This window comes from Haemorhous mexicanus, chromosome 16, assembly GCF_027477595.1.
Source record: "Haemorhous mexicanus isolate bHaeMex1 chromosome 16, bHaeMex1.pri, whole genome shotgun sequence".
In the NCBI taxonomy this organism is placed as follows: Eukaryota; Metazoa; Chordata; class Aves; order Passeriformes; family Fringillidae; genus Haemorhous; species Haemorhous mexicanus.
The window spans coordinates 5532501-5550003 of record NC_082356.1 but is presented as its reverse complement, the minus strand read 5'-3'; the positions used below and the strand labels follow the sequence as shown (position 1 = coordinate 5550003).

Genomic DNA, 17503 nt, shown 5'->3' with positions numbered 1-17503 from the left:
ACCAAGAGCAAGAGAGCAAGTTTTAACAGAACTTGCAAAGGGCAAAATCAGCTAAAACCAGGTTGGAGTGAAGAACAAGGAGCACCAGGCATGGGCTGATGATCCAGGGAAAAAGTTCCAACGTGAGGAGGACTACAGAAGCCTTCATCAAAAGACCACCAGAAGACTGACGAGCACCACAGGAGGAGCTGACGCAGGCGCTGAAGCACACACGGCTGTAAAACCGTGACACAGCTTTATGCAAATGTTAGTATGCTAATGAGGTGTTGTAATTGGGACTTTTAAAATGGAACTGAAGGCTAAAGGAGATCGAGAGGGTTTTTGCCAGAGAGATCCCCCTCACTCCCAGCGGTGAATAAACAAATCCCTGCTCTGATTGCAGAGTTTGATTTTCTGGCCCAGTTTGTCCCACTCCACCTTTCCCTCCCCTCTCCTCCCCTGTCCCAGCATTCCCCCAGTCCACAGCTCCCTCCCAGCTCAATTTGGGGGTCCCATCCCTCTCTTTCCCCCCGCCCTCCCACCCCTTCCCCATCGTTCCCCCAACCCCCAATCCCCCCCCCCCCCGTTCTTGGTTTTGGGGGTTCCAGGCCCCTCCTGCTCCCTTTGGGGGTCCCGACCCCCCTTTGGTTGAATTTGGGGCCCCCGCCCCCTCTCTCACGGCGCTCCCAGCACCACCAGTGCCACCAGTACGGCCCCAGCTGCCCCCGCACGCCCCATCCCCATCCCCGGGGTCACCTCCCCCCTCCCCAAATTCCGCTCCTGAACACTGATGAGTCATCAGCGCCCCGTGCTCTGATTGGCCAGGATCTGTTTTGGGGTGCGGACGGGAGGAACTGGGCACCCCCAGAAGCCCCTCGGGTTTGGGGCTTTCGATCCCCCCTCGGCCCTCGGGGCGGCCCTGGGGCCACCCCAACACCCCCAAAATGGGGAGGGTCCCCGGGCCCTTTGGAACCCCCGGGAATGGGCTGGAAGCAGCAGGAGCCGCCCCAAAAAGGGATTGAAGGGTCCGGGCCGGGAATGGGGGAGGCTCTGGGGATGGCTCCGGTCCGGATTGGGGCGGGCTGGGATTGAGGGAGGGTCCGTTCAGCGGCTGGGGAGGGGCTGGGACTGGGGGAGGGGCTGGGACTGGGGAGGGGTCCGGGATTGTGGGGATGGGTCCATTCCGGGACTGGGGCGGGGTCTCTCCCTGGGATTGGGGTCCGGGATTGCGTCAGGCTCTTTTTCCCCTTCCCGATCTCGTTCCCAATCCCGATCCCGCCGCTGTTCCCAGGGAATGGCTCCGATCTCAACCCAAACCCAGGGGGTCAAACATTGGGGTCAAACACCCCAAATCCTGGGGTCAATCGTCCCCAACCCCAAATCCTGGGGGGTCAAACACCCCCAAACCCAAACTCTGGGATCTCAACCTTCCCCCCCCAGTCCGAACCCCAGTTTTTAGGATCAAACCCCCAAATCCCAGATCCTGGGGTATCAAACACTCCCCAGTTCCCAAACGTTGGGGTTAAATCCCCCTGACGCCAAATCCTGGGGTTTGAAACATTTGGGGTGTCCAAAAGCACCTGTTCCCAAAGTCTGGGGTCAAAAACCCTCCAATCCAAAATCCTGAGGTGTCAAACAGCCCCAACCCCCAAAGTCTGGGGTTAAAGCGCCCAATCCCCAACTCCTGGGATTTGAAATATCTGGGGTGTCCAACCCTCCTAATCCTCAAAAAAAAACCCCCAATCCTCAAACTTTGGCATCAAAGTCCCCCGATTCCAAACTCTGGGGTGTCAAACCCCCCTGATCCCCCCAACTTTGGGGTTAAATTCCCCCAAATCCTGGGGTCAAACCCCCAATCCCCCCCAACTTTGGGGTTAAATCCCCCCAAATATTGGGTTCAACCCCCCTAGTTCCTAAACTTTGGGGTCAAAACCCCCTGACCCCAAATCCTGGGGTTTGAAACATCTGGGATGTCCAACTGCCTTGATCCCAAAGTTTGGGGGTCAAATCCCCTGATCCCCAAATCCTGGAGACAAAAAACCCCAAATCCCAAAACTCTGTGGTGTCAAACATCCCCAATTCCCAAAGTTTGTGGTCAAAAATTCCTGACCCTGAGGTGTCAACCCCCCCCAAACCCCAAATCCTCAAGGGATCAAACCCTCCCAGTCCTCAAAGTTTGGGGTCAAATCCCCCAGTCCCCAAAGTTTGGGGTCAAAACCCAAAACCCCCTGACCCCAAACCCTGGGGTGTCAAACACACCCAAATCCCCGATTCTGGGGTCAAACTCCCCCAAACACCAAATTTTAGTATCACACCCCCCCATCCCCAAAATTTGGGGTTATCTGGGGTTTATTTGGGGCAGCTCCAGGTGCAATGTCTGCAGAGAGACCCTGGGTACAATGCTGGGAAAAACCCCAAAAAAACCCTCAGGAACCCCAAAACCCCTGGGGGCGGGGAAAGGGGATTTGGGGTGGGGATCTGGGGTGGCAGAAGTGGATTTGGGGTGAAAGGAGAAGGATTTGGAGTGAGGAGATTTGGGGAGGAAAAAGAAGGATTTAGGATGGAAAAAGGAGGTGTTGGGGTGAAAGAAGGAGGATTTGGGGCGGGGAAAAGGGATCTGGAGTGGGAAAAGAGGGTTTGGGGTGAAAGGAAAAAGAACTGGGATGTACAAAGAAGGATTTGGGGTGGGAAAAGGGGATTTGGGCGGGAGAAGGGGATTTTGGGGTAGAAAAAGGGGATTTAGGGTGGGGTGGAAAAAGGAGGATTGGGGTCAGAATTGGGGGATTCAGGATGGAGAAAGATTTTGGGTGGGAAAAGGGGATTTGCAGTTGAAAAAAGGAGATTTGGGATGGGGAAAGAGGATTATGATGAGGAAAGGGTATTTGGGGTTAAAAAGGAGATTTGGGGTGGGGAAAGGGGGTTTGGAGTGGGAAAGGACATTTGGGATGCACAAAGAAGGATTTGGGGTGGAAAAACGGGATTTGGGGTGGGAAATTGAGGTGTAAAAGGGAGATTTTGGGATGGGAATAGGGATTTGGGGACACAGAAAGGATTTGGGGTGGAAAAAGGAGAACTTGTGGTGGGAAAAGGAAATTTGGGGTGGGAAAAGAAGGATTTGGGGTAAAAAAAAAGAGATTTGGGATGAAAATAAATGTTGGGGTTGAAAATAGGAGGATTTGGGGGGAATAAAAGAGGATTTGGGATAAAAAAAGGAGGTTTTTGGCTAAGCTGAACACACCTGGGGAGTAGGGGTGTGTGGGGGGGTTTGGGGCAGGGTCAGGACGATTTTTGGGGCAGTTTTCTGGGATTTTGGAGTATTTCTATGAGATTTAGTGGCAGTTCTATGGGATGTGGGAAAAGTTTTATGGGATTTAGGGTGTTTTGGGATGAATTTGAGGGATTTTGGGGTGTTTCTATTGGATTTGAGAGCACTTTTATGGGATTTTGGGGTGGTTTTGAGGGATTTAATTGGATTTCTATGGGATTTTGGGGTGGTCTGGAGAGACTTTAGAGTCTTGTTATGGGATTTTGGGGCAGCTTGAAGGCATTTGAGGTGTTTTGGGGGAGCATTAGGGTATTCAGGGGCAGTTTTGAATGATATTTGGGAGGTTTGGAGGGATTTCAGGGCATTTCTATGGGATTTTGGGGTGGTTTTGAGGGATCTGGGGGTTTTGGGGCAGATTTTGGGTATTTAGGGGTGGGTTTGAGGCAGTTTTTCAGGATTTTGGGGTATTTCAGGCCTGTTTTTTTTAGGTTTGGGGGTGTTTAGGTGGGGTTTGGGGTGTTCTGGGTCCCTTTTTGGCGCAGGAGATCTTCCTGGTGCTGCTCTGGGTGATGCTGGAGCCCTGCAGGGCCTCGCGGGCGGCGCCCGCCTGCACCTCGGTGTCCAACTGCACCCAGGCGATGTCGCGGCGCCCGGGCACCAGGGCAGCTCCTGGAACCCCGGGAACCTGGGATGGGAACGGGGCCAGGAGAGCTCCAGACACCTGGGAATGTGCCCCAGACACCTGGGAATGTTCCCCAGATACCCAGGAATGTTCCACAGACTCCCTGAAACATGCCCCAGACACCTGGGAGTGTTCCCCCAGAAACCCGGGAATGTTCCCGCAAAAAATACAGAAATGTGCCCCCCCCAAATTCAGAAATGCTCCCTGTTGAGTAACAGTTCTCCAAAAAAAGTCCAGAAATGTTCTCAAAAAGAAATCCAGAAACATTCCCCCAAAAAGTCAGAAATGTTCACCAAAGAAATCCAGAAATGCTCAGCCAAAAAATCCTGGAACATTTCCAAAAAATGAGGAACTTTCCCCAGACAATTCAAAAACATTCCTCCTCAAAAATTCCAAAATCAACCCTGTTCTCCATGGAGAAACATTCCCAAAAACTGCAGAAACATTCCCAAAAATCCAGAATTTTCTGCCTCAAAAATGCAACAGCATTCCTCCAAAAACCCCAAAATTCCCCCTCAAAAAATATTCCAGAAATTCCCTCAAAAAATCCAGAAGGCACAAAAATTCAGACATTGCCCGCTAAAAAACCGCAGACATTTCCCACCAAAAATGCAGATATTCCCCCCAAAATCCTGATACTTTCCGCAAACAATCCAGCCCCAAGCCCCACTCAGCCCCCAATGCCCAAAGGCCGCCCAGAATCCCCGGAATCCCCGGGATGCTGGGATTGCCCCAGATGTCCCTGGGAGCAGAGCATGGAGAGCATCAGCTCCTTGGGCTCCTCAGGAGCTGGGGCAGGAACAGGATGTGCTTCGGGGCTTTGCCCACAGCTGGGCAAACGGGAGAAAAACCCCAACATCAGCAACAAACCTGCCCCAAACCTGCCCCAAGCAGGCCCCAAATCTGCCCAAAGTCACTCTGGATACACACCAAACAATCTGCCCCAGATCCCACCAAAATCCTCCATGGTTTGACCCAGGGCTGTCTCAGCATTTTTAAGGATTTTTCAGAGTTCCAAGAAATGATCTCTCAGCTCTGTGGGAAGCCTCCTCTAAACTGATGGCATTGTGACATCTCCTCTAAGGAATCAGATGCAGCCCCAATTATTATTACAGAACCACTCCAACAGTTTGCTGGGTTTAAAGCATCTCTGTGCTGGGGGAATTTTGGAGGAGACAGCTATTGGGTGGTTCATTAGTCTGTCACCCCCAGACCTTCACTCCTAAGTGCCATTCTCAAGAGCCTTGTTTTAAATTACCTTTAGGGAATTCTCTCCCATTTAGAGCTTGGGTGGTGGCCAGGCCTCAGCTCTGCCTGGATGGGAATTTGCCCACAGAGCCAGAAGTTTTCTGCATCAAAATGAGATTTGAGTTGCTTTGACTTGGCAATCTGACCCTCTAGACATGACAGTTGACTATTTTTAAAGGGAGCTTGGGAATTATTGTCTGGAAATAATGATCCAAGTCCCCCCTGAATGGAGGTTTGTCAGCTGTTTGCAGACTCTGGGATGAGGGTACATTATTTCAGAGATTGCTATTTACCTAATTCCACCTATGTTGTAAGTTTTGTCTGCTATTTGAAATATTCCTGATTGTTGTATCCAAATTATTCCTAATTGCTGTAAGTTTCTTGCCCACTGCATGTATTATTTTACTGTGATGTTGCTTCATACTCATAACAAAAGACATGCATCTCATTCTTAAAAAACAAAAAAGAAGAGGAATGAACGCCTTAAGAACGTTCAAATAATGCAATATGGACATGAGAAATTTGTACAACTAATCATTCTGAATGATGTAATATTTACATGAGAAATTTGGAAAAAAAGCTCACCACATCTAAATCCCAGCGGAGTGCACCACAGTGAAGCCCAATTGATTCATTACCTTCAGGAGAAGATGTGCCTGTGTTTTATCAGCAGCAGCTCAAAGCTGTCACCTGTTCATTCCATCAGACACTGATCAGCTCTGAAAAAATGAGGCCCAGGGCAAAGAGAAATAACCTCATCACCTTGCAGCCTCTGTGGCCAGAGCAGGAGCAGGAGGAGGACTGCCAAGACATGGCTGGGTCTGGAAACTGACAGAGGCACTTTGCCAACAAAAGCCTCATGGCACCCTCATGGTACAGTGCTCCTACTGACCTTCTCCAGTTATTCCCTGTTCCAGCTCCCAGGAGGACATTCGGGGATGGCAAAGATCAACATTTCCAGCTAATGGACTTTCTCACACTCCTCAACTAATTGGAAACAATGGACATTTCTTTCCATTTCCCCAAGAGACATTGGACATTATTCTTCTGTTTTCTCATGCTGCAAAACCCTGTGTCAATGACTTGATAGAATTTGGTAAGTTTTGTTGATTGTAATTGCTCTTTTATCTACCTTATCCCATATCTAATAGATAACCAGTGATAACCTTGATGAGATAATACCCTCACAAGAGTGAGCAGTTTCAACATCAGAACATAGGAGCCTTTTTTAAATGAACAAAAAGGGGGAGATGCCATAGACAGGTAGAATAATGATAAAAGAAAGGCCTTATGAAATCAGGCCTTGCTCTGCTCTATTAACAGCTGGCCTGTCATCTCCTCTGAGTGCAGCTAAGCAGTTACAAGTTCCCATGTGAAGCTATTTTGAGAATGAGACTTTGTGAACAATCTGTTCTGAGGGTGAGAAACAAATGCACCTGCAAGAACAAGGGATTTGTGCCATGAGAATCAGTGAAGAGAACAGGTAAACAATACAATAGAGAGATTTGAGGCAGAAGTAAAATCTATTTTATTAACCAATAATAGAAAAACTGCATAGAAACATACTAACTAACTAAAGTTGCACATGAGGTCTTTCAAACTGTGTAAAATGAGTTGTGTGCCTAAAGAATAAAGAGTTCTTCTCCAGCTCAGTTGGGTCGTTGGGGATTTCAGTTCCCGCCTTTTTTTAGGGCTTTGGCTTTCCCCTTCTTTGGGGTTTTGGCTTCCTTCTTTTCTGCTGCTTTGGTTTCGTTCCCCGGGATTTTGGTTTTCTTCCTCTCTGATACTTCGGTGACTTTCTTCTCTGGGGCCTTGGTGTTCTTCTTCTCTGGCGATCTTGTTTCCTTTTTTGGGATTTTGGTTTCATTCTTCTCTAATAATTTGCTTTTCCCCTTCTCTGGTTTTGGAGGCTGCTTCCCCACACAGACTCCCTTCTTTTCCTTCTTACACCTCTCTTCCTCCTTCAGCCTCTCTTCCTCCTCGAAGGCTCCTGAAGCTCCTCCTTCTGCCTCCTCCTCAGGCTTTTGAGCTGGCTGTTTCAGCTCCCTTCTGCAGACAAAACAGAAAACATGGCTGAGAGTCCCCACCAGAAACTTGGGCTCACCAGTCCTGGCTGGCCCTGCACTTCATTCCTTCACCCTGAGGCCATTTCTGTGAATTCTCCTCAACCCACAGAGGTTGGGAACATCCCAAGTGAGGGCACTGGTGGAAGGGGACCTCCAGGACCAGCCAAACCTGAGCTTTGCCATCATCAGCTCTTGACTGTGCAAGCTCCCTCTTAAGGCACAGCCAGAGCCCTCCAGCCCAGGGCCAAAGGCTGATCCACCAGCTCTCTGTGCTGGTGCTGAAAATGCCCTTTGTCTCTTGGCTTCCCAGGTTAGAGCAGAGCACAGATTGCTCACATCTGCTTCTCTCTCCTACCATTCTGACTCAGCTCATTCAGCCCCTTCTCCCTGGGCACAGCTGAAGCATGATTTAAAGGGTTAAGATTTCAGCTGAGGGTTAGAAGCAATTCCCATGGATCAGGATGTAAGGTAGATAGGCAGACCATAGGTTAATGATTATGAGATGCTTAAGCTGGAGCTGATTGTTCTATTGTTTACCATTAGGAGCTTCTTTCTAGAAGGAAGTGGAGTAAGTGAACTGTTAGAAGAACAAATTGAAACCAGTAGAACAATGGTTTGGCACCTGGGCTTGATGTCAATCCATCACTAAGCAGGGGACCTTGGATCATGCCAGAGGGTCACAGAGACCTGATGAAGACATTCCTGACTTCATCCCTTAAGACCACGGACCCAATTTGAGACCAACAACCCAATTCAAGAGAAGAATTGCCCAGGTGTGAAGGACCAATGACCTCATTTGAATACAGAGCGGGGATGGGAGGTGCTGGGGCTGTGCAGATGTATTGTATGTAAGATCTTGGGAAATAAAGAGAGGGCAGAGAACCTTGGGCAGCGCGGTCACGCCTTTTAGGGACGGCTCTGGTGCCGCCCGCCGGTGTTAATAAACACACCACTGTCTGACTTTAATTAGTTAGAGAGTCTCTGTCCCTCATCTTCGGTTTTAAGGACTCCTAGCCTGCTCCTTAATGAGAACAATCCTGTCAGTCAGAAAGCAAAGGCTGCAGGAACTCCTCTCCTGCCAGACAGGCTCTTGGCAGCCAGATTTCCTGCTGGAACCCAGCTGTGACCAAGCAAACCAGGGCTGGCTGCCATGGAAACCATTGGAAGCAGCCTCATCCATCTCCTCCCCATGAAACCAACTTCAGCCTGGCCTGAAGAAGTCTTGATGCACAGGCTTGCTTTGAGCAGCCTCCACTCCCAGCTCCACACTTGGCCTGTGTGTTCTGAGCTGGGCTGCCTTGCTGGAGCTGAGCTTCTCCTGTGCTTGCCTACTGCTGCAGCTGAAGGGGAGCCTCAAGGACATGAGCTTTTCTGGGTGCTGTCCCACCACAAGGAGAACCTGGCAGATCAGCATTGCAAGGACTTCATCTGGGGCAGGAGCAGGACCCAAAGCAAGGTTTGGTCTGCTCCCGACACCTGCCCATCCCACAATCCCACTGCTTTGGTGAAGAAGGGAGATGATGAAGAAGATGCCACTCAACACCATGGACTTCAAGACACCTCCAGAGGCAGTGCCAAGGCAAGCCCAGAGCCCAGCTCCCTGCAGGCAGCAGCTAAGCCAGGAGGGCTCAGCACTCCAATAGAGAAGAAGATGTTCTGTCTCAACAGAAGAAGGTCCTTCCTCTCTTGGGAGCCAGGGAGCTCAGAGTGGCCATCCCTGTGTTGCTTCTGGCCTTTGCTATGCAGCACCTCTGAGCTCAGAGTCCTTGGAGCAGGGAAGCCCTGCAGGGACAAGAACCCATGGCAGAGCAGTAACCCATGCAAGGCTCACTCACCTGTCCCTGAGAGGTGCCTGAGAGCCACAGCTGATCTCCCGGGGGCTCAGGGAGGAGCTGACACCTGAGGCCTCCCCGGTCACCAGCACCTCGCAGGTGGGGCCTCCCTCCACGTGGCACAGCTCGGTGACATTGGAGGTGCTGCTGAGGTGGCCAGGGAAGGTGGAGGAGACCTGCTGGCTCTGTCCTGGCTGCAGCACACCTGAGAGTGGCAGGATACTGAAAGCCTGCATGGAAGACAGGAGAGATTGAGGTGTTGAGCATGGAAATGGATGCAGAAGAGCATCTAGGAGCAAAGTGCAGCTGGACCTGGAGGGGCCTATTCTCCAAACACTGCCAGAATCACCCTCACCTCCTCCTGCATCCATGCCACTGACCAGGGCAGGGACCATGGGGAAAATCTTCTCCCATGTTCATGGGTCAATGCATTAATTAGTACATTACATGAAAGGGAACTGGGATGTCTCCTGGCAGCAGAAATTCTCTCTGATGCACAACTTGCCTTGAAAAAGTTTAAGAACATCCTGCTTTTAGAAAAGGAGGAGACTCAGAGTGAGAGCTCTTGGAGCTGAGGGAAGGAGTCCAGCCCAGCTCATCTGACTCCTGAGGCTCTTCCCCTCTCTCTCTGATTGAAATGCTGCTTTCTCAAGGTGCTACAGCAAAAGCTCCTGCAAAAATTTCCTATGGACCACCTGAGGAGTTCCAGGGGGAGCAGTGCCCTCCACAGGTGCTGCACAGCGTCCTTGGGCAGCCCCACAACGTGTCCTGCACGGCCTCTCCAACAAGCAGCTGCTTCAGCAGCACTTTGTGCTGGGCCTGGAGGGAGGGGAGGCCCCTCTGTGGCCAGTGCTGAGGGCCCCCAGTGGCACTGGGAGCTCCAGCCCTGCTGGCCACACTGACAATGGGCAAGTGAGACAGATTCCCTCTTGCCTTCCAGGGGAGTGTGCGCTACGTCCAGGGAGCACCTGAATCCCTCCAGGCCTCGTGGGAGGGGAGGGTTTTCAGGAGTTTGTGCTGGCACCTGAAAAACAAGCCATTTTCTGTGCTGGGAGGAAGAGACAGCCACTCTGCAAAGTCTCCCTTTGTAAGAGAGCTTCAGGGCCAGCAGTGCAACAGCAGCTCTGGGGTGAAAGCAGAGCCCTGCACACAGGGAGTCTGGCTGGCTTGGGAAGAGGCTCCATGGAGATCAGGACTCATCCCAGCTTGCTCTGGGAAGGAAGCTGGAGCTCTGAGCATGATGGTGCAGACAAAAGCCTCATCTTACATTGGGAAGGAAACAAGGCAAAACATCCCAGACTCAGCACAGGCCTGTAGGATCTGAGTCAGCTTCTCCAAGGAAAACTCTCCTCTTTCTCCCTCCCACTCACCCCATGTCCAGCCACTGGCCCTGCTGCCCAGCCCACTGCCAGGGCACAGGACAGCAGGGCAGCAAAAAGGGAGGTCAGCACGAGCATGACTTGGTGCTGGCAGGCTGGGGAGGCAACACAAGCACTGGGTGGACAAGAAAATCTACCTCTGCTCCTGAAGAGTGGGCAAGATCCTGCACTTCTCTCAGGGCTGTGACTGGCTCCTCCTTCCTGATCCTGAAGTGCCACCATCGAGATGCTGAGGAGTCCAAGCCGGTTCTCTCCCCGTTTGGTGGTTGGGGCTTGAATTTAGGTGGGTGAAGCTCATCTCTGGAAAATAAGAGAACTATGAACAGGGACCTGCAGTGGGAGGGAGGGACACCTGCACCAGCAGCTCCTGGTCAGGATGCAGCCCCTGGCTGGGTGCTGGCACCTTGAACTGAGAAATGGTTTGATCCAGCCCTTCCCAGTCCAGGCTGGAGCAGCTCTGCTCTAAAGGCAGCCCAGGGATGACACTGAGCTGCTGCAGCAGCTGCAACTGCTTGCACTGAGCAACTCCAGAGGACAGGCATGAACACCTTGTGGGGATGCCAAAAGCACAGTGGGAGAGGAAAAGACAGAGAAGGCAAGCAAAAAGGTGAGATCTGCGGCACCCAGGGGCAGACCCAGCCAGTGCCCAGCCAGCACAGCCCCCCCAGTGCCCAAGGCCAGAGACTCTGCAGCTCCACCAGGGATTTATCAGGAATGTTCCCCTGACACTGCTGGGGGCTTGCTTGACATTTTCCAACACTTCCAGGTGACTCAGGTCACATTCCCCATCCATACATACACAGGCTGTGGTGCTGGGATCCTGCCAAGCTCTGTCAGCCTTGGGCTTGGGGAGGTTTCTGCCAGCCGTCCTGAGCTCCGTAATTGTGCTCTCTGTGCCAGGAAGCAAGCAAGAAAGATTTTTAAAAAAACCCAAACCAAACCACAACAGGGAAACCTAAAAAACCTTCAACAGCTCAACCCTGCTCAAGTTCTTTCTTTAGGGACACCTAGCACTCTCTAGCTGAAATGCTGGGCTTTTGGGGAAAAAAAAATATACATGTTCACCTCCAAATTGAAAAGGATTAAGGTAAGAGAACCTTTCAAACTACAAATTATTGGCCCAAAGGTAAAAGATGTGCAAGAAATCTTTAGTAAGACCATGATGACAGTTAAACAACTGGTTCCTCTGGTGGGGAGAAACCCTCCTCTTTAAGGGAAGCAGCCTGAGAGTTGAAAGCAACTGTTTTGTCCAACTTCAGGTTCCCTGGCACAGCCTGCATTGCCTGTCCTTCCTGTTCACTGATTTACAGGCAGTGTCACAATGGCCCAGGTTCAGATGTTTGCTGCCATCCAGGGAATTTGGCATCACCATTTCCATATGTCTTAACATATGTTTCAATCTTTGCAAGCACTCTTCAAATGCCAGCTTTCCTTTCTTTTACAGAAAGCTCAAGGTTCCCAGAAGTCTTCTGACCTCCTCTTTTGTGCTCAGAGAGATGGCATTTAAACCAGATGTTTCCAAAGTGAACAGCATTTTAAAGAACAATGAACTAAAATGACCCTGGATCCCAGCTTAGCCCAACTCCATTCTGTGTCAGACACTGAGATTCCCACCTCTAAGGCACGAGCTGTTTGTGCCACCCATCCCTCCTGTCCTTCTCCACAGCAGCCTGTGCCTGTTTTCCCCAGAAGAATCCCTGTCCCTGTGCCCCTGCCAGGAGCAGTTGCCCACAGGCACACAGCTCCCCTTGCCCTCACCAGGGGGTTTCTCTCATCCCCGAACACGCCAATGAGAACGTTGGTGCGATGCTCGCCCAGCGCCTGCACCTCCACCACAACTGGGATCTCTGCTGTGCTCTGGGGCTGGACAATCCCACAGGGCTGGGGGCTGCAGTAGAACACAGCAGAGTCCTCCTTGCGTTTCTGGAAGGGACAGAATGAAATGCAGCTTCAGAGGCACCTCTCAAGAAACTTTAGACTCCTTAACATCCACCGCAACAGCAACTTACACACACGTTTAAAACTCCCCAGGACAAAGGTAAAAGGAACAAACAAGATGCAAGAATTGGAGGCTTAACATTCGCAGGGGATCCTGCAAGGAGGCTGCCAGCACAGGCACTGGTGTCTCTGGATGCAGCAGCTTTTCACAACCCTCTAAGATCTCCCACAAGAAAACACCCTGAAGACTAGAACATCAACTGTTCCCTCAGCAGCTTACACTGCCTCCTCAAGTTTACATTCAGGTAGGATCCTGTTCTCAGCAGATCTTTAAGACTGAATAGAAAGCAGCAAAGTCTTATCCAAACCATTTTTTCCCCTAAGAATCTCCTCAATAATATTTGACAGGAGGAGGTGGATGTGATGCCAAACCTGGGGAATAAGCCCGTAGCAGCCAGGAAGGTGGCTGGGATTCCTGATGACGAGCTTCTTCTCATATGGCACCTTCAGGTGGCACTCATCGTACTGGAGCACATAGGGGGACACTTGGAGCTCAGGAACGAGACATCTGGGCAAAGAGATGACCCCAGGGGAATCAGAGATACTGAGAGAATGGAGAATGTTTACTACCAAAGATTGTGCAATGGAGCAGAACACACTGGTCACTGTCAAATGGACATTTAACAGCCCTACAGGGATAAATTGCCTTCTGCCTCTTCCCACTCAAACAGGTCTCATCAAGGAGGGGCAAACCCTGAGAGGCAGCACCCAGAGGCTGCCAAGTGCCCCAGGCAGAGCACTTTGTGCCACAGCTGCCTCAGCCCCTCCTTTGCCCAAGAAGCCTTGCAAGGACTCCTGTCACAGTCCCAGTGATCCACGAGCTCTGGGGGAGCCTTCCCAACAAGGATCAGGGCTCACTAAGGCTCAAGGAACACACAGCTCCAGTGTCTCAGGAAAAATGACTCCCTTCTCTGCCATGGTGCTGTTGCCCTGCCTGAGAATTCAGCTCTTTGCCCCAGCCCTGGAGGGCACGAGACACCAGCTGCCCTCCAGAGTGGCTGATCACCCCCTCCCAGGCCCTGCAGCTCCCTCCCTCCTTCCCTCCACAGCTCCAGGCACTGACTGGCCCCAGCTCCACCTGCTTTACAGAATGGCAGCCCAGGCACTGACTGGATGGCTCTGCCTGGGACAGGGAACAGCACCAGGGAGCTGCATCCCTCTGGGCATTCAACTGGCACCCACAGCAGCACAGCAGGATGCAATTCTGCTCCAGCAACAACGACCTTTGGTCTCAACTCTGAGAACATTAAAGCTCCAAATGGGAAGAAGAGTGAAGGAGAAAAACTGGACTGAGCTGCCACATCCAGGGCTGCTTTCCCCTCCTAAGACCTTGCCCTCACCACTCTTGCTGGGAGCCACTTCCCCCTGCCAGGTGCCCTCATGAACAGAAGCAGAGCCTGACTCTCAGCAGGCTGCTTGCTGTGGCCCAAACCAATGCACACTGGTCACAACCAGCACAACTCCACCTCTTGCAGCAAGAAGGAGAGGAGGTCCTCGGCAAATTTGTTCCACCTCAAGCACCAAAACCCAGGCCAAGAAATGATACCATTCCTGGTCCCTTTAGAAGAGGGCCCAGGACCGTGCTGGGCTGTGAGCAGGGCTGCTTTTCACCACAGGCTGCTGCCCAAGCCCTGCTGTTCTCATGTCCAGCTGGCACAACACGAGGCCATTAAGCAGCACTTCTCCTTGGCAGCTGCAGCCAGCAAAGCCTGTGCAAGGCAGTGCCTGGGGGAGGCCAGGCAAGGGCTGGTACCTGGCTGTGATGAACAGTTTTGTCACTCCCTTGCCAATGCCCTCCAGGTCCACCAGCATCCTCCGGCGGAACTCCATCACCGTGTTGGAACACAGGGTCACCTGGTGGAAGAGAAGAACAGGAAATTCTTCCTTACAAAAGCTCATTACCCATGTGTGATATCCTCCAGTTCTTGAGGAGGATTTGGCCTTCCTTCTTCTGCTGCTCCATGTGCAGAGCACAGTCTCAGAGGAACAAAACCTTCTGGCAATACCAGATTTGTTAAACACACCTTGCTATCAGGGCATAGGTCAGCTACATTCAGACATTAGACTAAAGCTCTTTGCAACACTGCATTCAAATGAAGGGGCCAATTTCTCATCTGACTACAATGACATCCATGCAGAGGGAATCTGACTTGAAAAGAATGAGTTCAGTTTTACAGCAGCAAGCTGAGGGCAAAGTGTGGCCCAGCAGGTGCTGGGCACTTCATGGCTGCAGAGCTTTTTGTCCCCCCAGGAGCTTCCTGCAGTGAACACAAATCATTCTGCTCCCCAGGAGGGGGGAAATGAGACCAAGAAGAAAAGCTAACTGCTTTATACAATGACATCTCTCTAACAGCCACCTTCTGCCATCATCCTTGCTCTGCCCACTTGCAATCAAATCAATTGCTCTCAAAAACACAAGAATGGCTTCAGGCCTTGACCATAAGGTATATGACCTCAGCAGATGATTTTGGAAACCAAAGAGTGCTCCTGGAAGAACATCCTGAGTAAGCCAGCTAGCAGAGGCCTCCCAGCAGTGCGGATCTCTCCCTCCCACCATGCTCAAAGCTGGCACCAGAGCTAAAGCCCTCCCACACTCCAGTGCAGCTTCAGCCCTGGTGCTGCAGCGTCTGTGGCTGGACTCTGGCTGTACCTCGATGTCCTGGTGTCCCTGGGGGAGGATGGTCCCTCGGCTGGGATTCATAGTGAACTCCCTGGGCTCTACATAGAAATGAATTCCCTTCCTCCAGGCTGGGTCGCTGTGCCTGCGGATCTGATCCACGCTGTCAACAGCCGGCTGCGTGCCATCGTCCGACATGCGGAGCTGGAACGTCAGCGGCACCGCGGAGCTGTTGGTGAGGCGACAGCGCTGGGTGTAGGGAAAGCCTGGCAAAGGACACAAATATCCAGTCAGGCACCCATGATGCCATGATCCTGGGGTGAATATCCTGGCAGGACCAAAGTGGGATTGGAGTTCAGCTCTTTATTATCTGAACTACAGCCCACCGAGAAGCTGCGTGAGGAATTAATTGTCACTTAGTTCCCTTTGACACAGATTCCAGACTGCAGCCTTGAAAATGCCCACTCCTAGCCCTGCTCAACACTGCAAGCTTCTCTCTTTGGGATGGGGAGGAGCTCCCTCACCTGCCCCAAACCAGCACCACTTATCTCTCAGTGATGGGTGTGCACCCAGACCCAGCATTTACTCTGAGAATTCAAGCTGTCAAATTCCCTGGGAAGCCTGCCAACACTCCCACTGTTTTCAAGAGATATAAACAGCGAGTCGTCATTGAGAAGAAGCTACAGCAAAAGAAAGTGAGGATGGAATCAGGAACTAGAACGTGGTGCAAAGCACCCTAATGCAGCTTCTCTCTGCAGCATCCTTGAGGCATCTCTTGATTTGGGCCAAACAGACTGAGCATGGGACAGCTCAGAGCCTACTCAGCTGGGGGCACACCCAAGCCTTGCTTTGAGATTAGCAATTAGGAACCAGCTCCCACCTCACCCAACAAACAGAGACATCACAGCCATGCTTCTCACTGGGATTGCTGCCTGCAAGGGTTTAGCCCACTTTAGCTCTGAGATTTGCTTTCCATCCTGGAAAGCCAGAGATACAGCCACTCATGGTGGGGATGTCCTGCAGAGCCCGCAGAGCAGACACAACCTGCTCTGCAGGGCACACCTGGCTGGGCTGGCCAGCTCTGTGGGGAGGAGACTTCTCCCCAGGCCTGCTCACCAACAGTCCCTGGAACACAGATGGGGACTGCAGGTGCAGCCCAGAGCTTCTCTGGGCCCATCCAAGTGACCACTGCCAGCTCCATCAGTGACTCCAGCAGGGAGGCAGGAGAGGCACAAAAAGGACAAACCCAGATGTCAAAACCTCAAATGAGACTGAGCTCAGCACATGCAGACAACAGTCAACAGTTACAAAGAAGCAAAGATACAACAGCTGCCTTCAGCTGGAGAGACCTTAAGAATGAAATTGGATTCAGCAGGATCAATCTCCTGGTTCAGAACCATATTTCCATCTGTTGCCTTGCTTGTTCCATTTCTTCACAAGGCAACTTGACAAGTGCCTCTGTGCTGATGCAGGCTGGGCAAGAAGCAGCTCAGGAAAGGCAATGAGTTTCCTTCCAAAGTTCAGCAACTTCATTGTTCTGGGTTTAGGCTTTGCAGTGAATGTTGTCCTGGGTCTGGAAAGGGGCAGAGGGGTTTTGGGGGCTTTTGGCCCTGGGGCTGGGCTTTTCCCTTCGGGGTTTTTTGGGATTTCGGGCGTGATGCTGGGGGCGGCTGTGCAGTCGGAGCTGAGCTCGGGCAGGGAGCGGAGCTTCCCTTCCTCCCGCTCGGGGATCGAAGCTCGGCCGCTGCTGCTGCGGGAGGTTGTGTGCTTGGCCCCGGGACTGCCCTGGCTGCAGCTCAGCGCTGCCATCGACCCTGCCTGCCTGCCCTGCTCCTGCCTGCTGCTGCTCCGCACTGCCGACATCCCCCTGCCCTTTGGCAGTGGGAAACGTCTGCTCTTGCCTCCTTGTCTGTGCTCTCCTGACCGAGTCTGGGAAAGAACTGTTATTCCTTTTCCCATAGTTTTGCCTGGGAGCCCTGCAGTTCACAGCCTGGAGAGGCTGCTGGGGCAGAGCGTGAGTGAGGGATGCTGTTCTGTTGGAAGGCACAGATCCCTGAGGCTGTGTCCCAGCCCAGGGAACACTCACCAAAGGAGATGTCCCCGAAGTCGAGCTCAGGGAGGTCGAAGTGTAAACTCAGTGCACTGACGCTGCCCCTGGAGGGCGAGGACAGAGGAGGAAATGGCTCGGTTAAAGGAATTGCAAAGGTCTGGCTGTCCTGGCTCGGGGGCACAAAACCTGGGCTCAGGGCACCCTGGGTTTCCAACCAACACAGCCCCATGTGCTCAGCACAGGGCCCCGTGCACAGGAGGCAGCTAAAGCCAAGTGGCCAGCAGCCAACAGCCACTGATGGGCTCTGGGCACAGGGCAGGCAGGAGAAGCCCCCAGGTTGTTGGTGGTCTCATGAAGGACCCTGAACACACACCCAGACATGGCTCC

General features: G+C 52.1%; 1 long non-coding RNA gene and 1 pseudogene across 1 annotated transcript; both read right to left on the bottom strand.

The window, feature by feature from the left end:
* LOC132334711 (zinc finger protein 850-like) overlaps nucleotides 1-17503 on the bottom strand; it is a 209251-nt pseudogene that overhangs the window by 119677 nt on the left and 72071 nt on the right.
* Nucleotides 6685-9298, bottom strand: LOC132334886 (uncharacterized). Its single transcript, XR_009488532.1, has 2 exons — nucleotides 9076-9298; nucleotides 6685-7223 (listed from the first exon to the last, which is right to left on the bottom strand). It is a non-coding gene; the product is annotated as an uncharacterized LOC132334886 (long non-coding RNA).